At 51.5% G+C, this 6,000-nt stretch overlaps 1 non-coding gene across 1 annotated transcript; it reads left to right on the forward strand.

Annotated features, from left to right (window-relative positions):
- The first annotated feature begins 2,526 nt into the window (after positions 1-2,526).
- On the forward strand, positions 2,527-2,608 carry TRNAS-UGA (transfer RNA serine (anticodon UGA)). The gene has a single exon. It is a non-coding gene; the product is annotated as a tRNA-Ser (tRNA).
- Positions 2,609-6,000: the final 3,392 nt, after the last annotated feature.

The raw sequence follows: 6,000 nt of genomic DNA on the forward strand, positions 1-6,000 counted from the left end.
AGTTCGAGTTTCATCCCCATGACGACCGCTAGGATGACTCTGGCTCCAGGCCCACAGGGATCACTTTCTACTCTGCGTGAAATCCACGGGGCGACGGGGGCAATGAGGTGGAGGGCCCAGGAGCAGGGCACCTTACAAAGCTGCCTCAGCCCTCCTGGACGCGTGCCCCCCTCCAGCTGCATTGTTGAACAACTGGTCTAGTTTAATTAATAATAAACATCTTTTCCTAAATGAACAAGGCCAAGAGCAGAAGACCTTGCTTTGCAAACGCTTTGCAAACACGGAGCTCATCTGTTCCAGAGCGTTTTGGCGGTTTCTGTGCGGCGCTGATTCTGGCGTGGCCCAAGGAGACAAACGCCCTCCTCCAAACAAACCTAGACGTTCGCTCGTTGAGGACTAATTCTCAGAATCTGCACATCAGCGTGGCAGTCTCTGCGGCCACCAGCCTCACCTTCATGGCTACTTTAGGACTTCAATCTCCCAAATTATCTCTCAAATTATTATTATTATTACTATTATCAATTGTTATGATTCTTTGCCCAATATTGAGTTTTAAAAGCCAACTGGATTGACGTCTGTTAAAAAAACCCAACAAACCCCAAAATGAACATCGCACTTTTCTGCACTAAATCCTCTCTCAAGTGAACTCACATTTCCTAGCTGCAGCCACTCAGTTGCTCTTTCCTGCTAGCTCTGCGACCTGGGGCAGGACACTTAATCTCTCTGTGCTTCCTTCCTTCCCAGGAAAAAACCGGGCTTCACGGCCATGGTGGACAAGTAGTCCCCCTGGACAACGACCCCTTGAGCCAACGTTTGGCTACTGAGTGATACCGAAGCCTTGTACCTGGAGAATACATCTTTCTGGCTCCAGCAATAAAGTCACGATTCCTGCTTCTTCATTTTAAAAAAATTTGAGTCACGATGTGCACTTCAAATCATGAAAAACACAAGGAAAGAAATAACTCACAACCCTCAAACGCCTAAGCCATACCGTCACCCCCTCCCATTTTTGGAAATGTTTTAATTATAACTAACAGCATCACAGGTGTCTTGCACATAAATAATTTCTTTTAGTCCGGGTTCTTTCCCTAGGAGAGTTTGCTCCAAAATAAGTTTGCGGTGGAAGGAGGTTAGCCATTTGTGTGGGCTTCCGCGGTGGATTGTGGGAGCGAGTCCCGAACAAGGATCTTGTTCCAAGCACCCCGGGAAGGGAGCTGGCTTGGTGGCCCAGGACTGCCCTAACAAATTACCAGAAAGTGAGTGGCTTAAAGCGACAGAAATGTATCTTCTCACAGCTCCGGAGTCCAGAGACCCGAATGCACGGTGTCTCCAAGGTTGTTGTTTCTAGAGGGACCGAGGAGAACCTCTTTCATGGCTCTCCGCTGGCCTCCTAGGTTTGCAGCCGCTTAGTTCCAACCTCTGCCTCCGCCTTACGTGGGCTGTGTCCCCGTGTGCCTCCAAATCTCCTGCTCCTTATAAGGACACTATCACTGGATTTAGGGCCCCACCTAATCCACAATGACCCCATTTAATAACTTGATGGCATCAGCAAAGACTCTTTTCAAATAGTCACATTCACAGGTGGGAGGGGGGACAGGATTTCAGCGGATCTTCCTGGGCGCCAGCCTTGGACCCACTGCTGGAGCACCTGTCCCTCCGCCCGCCCTGAGTGAGAACAGACGCGGGAGCCTGAGGGCCTCGGGCGCGCAGGGAATTCTCCCGACCGGATCAGCAGGTCTGGTGACTGTGCTGTGAGGGAGCTTTGACAAAGCACTTCAATCCCCAGTTCTCACCCCTGTGGCCCCTAAATTCTGCACTGAGAGAAGAAACCGGTTCCACGGGGTGCCGCGGAAGGCAGTCTCTGCGCGCGGGGACAATCCTATTACTCGAGCCAGACGCGGCCGCGCTCTCACCGCCCGTGTGTTAGGGGAGGTGCACAGGGTCCTCCCCGTCCGACCTGCGTCTCCCCATCCAAGGGGCAGGCGAGGCGCAGGGACCCCCCTCCCGGGTGGTCTTCTGCACCTGCTCCCTCCCGCCCCTCCCACCGCACCCGCGCTCCCGTCGGGTTTCAACCTGTTCTTGGAAAGCAGGAAAGCGCAAAGCAGGTGAAGGCCATCGAGGTATTGAGGTTTTAGTGGCGGGCGCCGACAGCAGACGCCAGAAACTCGGAGTCCTCCCAGCGCGCTCCCAAGGCCACTGGCACCTGCACATCCGAGGCCGCCGGGACCACCGCCCGCTCCGCAGAGACCCCGCGGACGCGCGGCCGGCGGTGACGAGGGAGCGGACTCCGGGCACGGACAGTCTTCCCTGAATCCCACCCGCGCCGCCCGATTCCCTTTGCTGCCGGGTGACCCCCGCACCCCAGACTGAGAGGCCTCGCGTGGACGCAGACCCGACTCCCGCACAGCGAGCCTCCCTCCCCGCGTCGCATCTCGGCGTCGCGGCGCCTCCAGGCAGGCGCAGGACGGCCTGATGCTGCGAGGTGGCCCGCCTTCAAAATCGCTGGCAGGAGGCGGCCGTCAGCAGGTAGTCGTGGCCGAGTGGTTAAGGCGATGGACTTGAAATCCATTGGGGTCTCCCCGCGCAGGTTCGAATCCTGCCGGCTACGGTTTTGCCCTTGGCCCTTGGCGTCCGGGTCCCCTTCCGGGCTCGCCCTGCCTACCCTGCTACCCATTTCTCTGGGTCTCATAACCTCTTCCTCCGATGCCAAACAGTCGCAAATGGGTGAGTAAATCTGTGAGGGTGTGGACGTCTTGACTTGAGGAAGGCCGTTTCTTTTTCCACGGTTATGGCTCAGAGCCAACTCGGGGTCGCTGGGCAGCAAAGTCGGACCCCCATCTTCCGGAGACGAGGTGTTTTCCTTGCTACCGTCTGCTCTAGGGAACTCAGGCTTTATAAAGCAGTATTTACTCTAACAGCTACCAATGTTTGAATCCTTACTATGTCCCAAGCACTGAATTTGGGATTACTTGCATTAGCTCATTTAATCCCATAGCCCTATCATGTAGGTAACATAAATCCCATTTTACAGATAAGGAAACCTGAAGATTGAGTCGCCCAACACTGCACAGTCAAATGCTAACTAGAGCAAGGACTTTCTTCAATGCAGTTGTGAAGTCACTTTTCACAAATATTGCAGGGTTAGTGGCCAGCAACTCAATCCTGGTGTAGTTCACCCGTAGGAATGACGTTAATATCAGCTGGTATTTATCAAGTGCCCATTACATACAAATCTCCAAGCGCTTTGTGTATGTTAGCACGTAAGATCCTTACAACATTCATGTGAAGTGAATAGTATTCATATCCTCAGTTTAAAAAATCTGGAAACGGACACCCATAGAAGTAAAATAATTTGGCCAAGGTCACGCAGCTAGTAAGTGGCAGGACCGAGTTTGAACTCTTTCTGGGTTTGTGTCTATACCCAGGGAGCCAGACGTTGGTGCAGGTGTGGGGGCAGCTCAGCTTGCTTTCACTGCTGTTGTCTACACTTGGAAATGAATGTTACTGCCTGACTCTCTTATTCAGATTTTTGCCTCCATAGATAAATCTAAGTGGTTGGCCGGGAGTATGAGTCGTTACCCACTGTGTGTTAAGTGTTTTGTTAGCCCAAGGGTGGATCATTCAACAGCAATGAGGTTTTACCTGTTTTTGAGTGATAGTAACTGATTGTTATTGTGGCTTCATATGAATGACCGGTTTATAAAGAGCTCTGCGCCCATTAAACCTTCTCCACCTGAAAATTCCAGGGCCCAAGAGTGGGAAAAGTTGGTTAAACCACAAGAAGTGGATATTTCTAGCTTGAGGGTAAGAGCAAAATCCACGTGGAGCCCCCTCCAAAAACCACCAGGGAAAAAGCCTGCTGATTCTGGCAAACTGGGTGTATTGAACTTACTCTGCAAGTTAGAGTCTCAGACTGGAAGGGTCTCAGTGTCTCAAAGAGGGGAGTTAGGGAAGGAGGCTTATAAGAGCTTTCGGGGCCAGGATTCGTCACAGGATGACTTTAGAGCAAAATTACTAATGGAGATCTGTGGTGACACTGGTCTGGGACGTAAACTAAGTAAATGACCGGGGTAGTCAATCGTCTTATCTTTGGAACGCGAGCGCCTGTGGAATTACTCTTACTACGGTATTACCGTGAAATTTACAGATAACATGATACACAAAGAAGTTGAACTTAGAGTTTCTCTTGCACATCGAGGTCTGATACACTTTATCCATTGAGTGTGTCACAGTATCACATTTGCAAGTTTGGGAACGAAGTGGGATTTAAAAATAAAAAAAGGGAAAATCGGATCAGTTAGAGAAAAACTCCCAAACCTAACAGCACAGTCTCTGGCCAGCACTCACCGGGTCCAGTATCTCCACCTTACAACTTAGAGACTCCAGGGGAGAGTTCTCTGGTCCCAGCCCTCTCTTCCTACCTTCTCCTGCACATCCGGGGACCAAGGACACTTACCTGGGCCTTATGGTTGATTCGGGAAACAAAGTATAAACTCAAAGGCTCGGTGTTCTGATTTGCATGCAGAAGAAAGTGGAAAGGAAAGGTCCAGGTAGGAACAGACCTTTTGTTTGTAGAAGAACAAAATGAAACAAAAAGCCAACACACACACACACACACACACACACACACACACACACACACACCTTCACGACTCTTGAAAATCAGCCCCAGATGTCAAGGCATTTCTTAAAGTCCACCTCCTCCACGGAGGCATCTGGAATGTTCCTAGTTTGGGCCACAACAGTGCTGCCGTGAATATTCTTGTGCGTGTCTTTCAAGGCAACATCAGTCGGGGGTTTTGCTGGGCAGATGTCGTCTGGGATGGAATTGTGGAACCGCCGTAAGTGTGTATGTTCAAGCTTTAGTCCTGTAATGCCAAAGTACTTTTTGCAAGTAATCGAACCCCTCTGCGTGCCCACAAATGAGAGTCCACATCCTTGTCTTCTGTTATTTTATTTGAACGTTTCTAACGGGCAAATAGTTGTGATGGTTAATTTTACGTGTCAACCTGCTGGGCCGTGTGGTCAGTCGTTATTCTGTGTCTCTGCGACGTTTCTGTGAGGGTGTTTTTGGATGAGATTCACGTGGAAATTTGTGGACACTGAGCAGAGCAGATTTGCCCTCCATCACGTGGGTGGGCATAAATCAAACAAAAGACTGACTTCCCGAGCAAGAAGGCATTCAGGCGGCAGACAGCCTTCAGACTTGACCGGCTGCCTGGGTTCTTCTGGGTCACCAGCCAGCTGCTCGCTCTGGAGAATCTGGACTTACCAGCCTCCATAAGCTTGTGACCAATTTTTCCAAATAAATCTCTGTCTCTCTAGAAACACGTCCTATCGGTTCTCTTTCTCTGGAGAACTCTAACGAATGTAGTAGTGGAATCTACTCGTTTTACTTCTCACTTTTTCTGCTGAGGTTATTGGTTACTTTGATGCCCTCTTCTGTGAAGGACCCGTTGGACGTTTGCCCATCTTTCTGTTAGACTGTGTGTTTCCTACTCATTTTTCTTATTCGCATCCCTGTGTGTGGAGAGCCCAGCTAGGCTCCCCCGGGGGGATTGCGGTCTCAGCATCCACGTTCTTGGGCCGAGGCCCGCAGGGACGGGAAAGGGACACCAGGCCCTCGTACAGGTGTGTGCCCTACACAGCAGCCCGCAGGGTCACAGCAAATGTACGTTCCTGCCATGACGTCCCCGAAGCGCTCGTGATCAAGTCTCCCCTGCCTCCCAGGGCCATGACATGCGCTCTCCTTAGATTAGAGCCCTGTGGAGCTCACCCAGACCCCTCTTTTGGTTCGAACCGGCCAGTCCAGCCCTAGCCCTGGAACCCCCCAGAGCACTGCACTCATGGGCCCTAATAAAGGCAGGTCGGGTTGCTCTGTCTGCCTCGACCTCCCGACGCGGCGCTCTGAAGCGTGGGCGCCCTTCCTCCACCACCTGTGAGCAATGAACTTCTCTGTCGTAACTTCTCTTGCGGTCCGCTGTTGAAGCTTGCCCGGAC

The sequence above is a fragment of the Neofelis nebulosa genome, chromosome 6, assembly GCF_028018385.1.
Source record: "Neofelis nebulosa isolate mNeoNeb1 chromosome 6, mNeoNeb1.pri, whole genome shotgun sequence".
In the NCBI taxonomy this organism is placed as follows: Eukaryota; Metazoa; Chordata; class Mammalia; order Carnivora; family Felidae; genus Neofelis; species Neofelis nebulosa.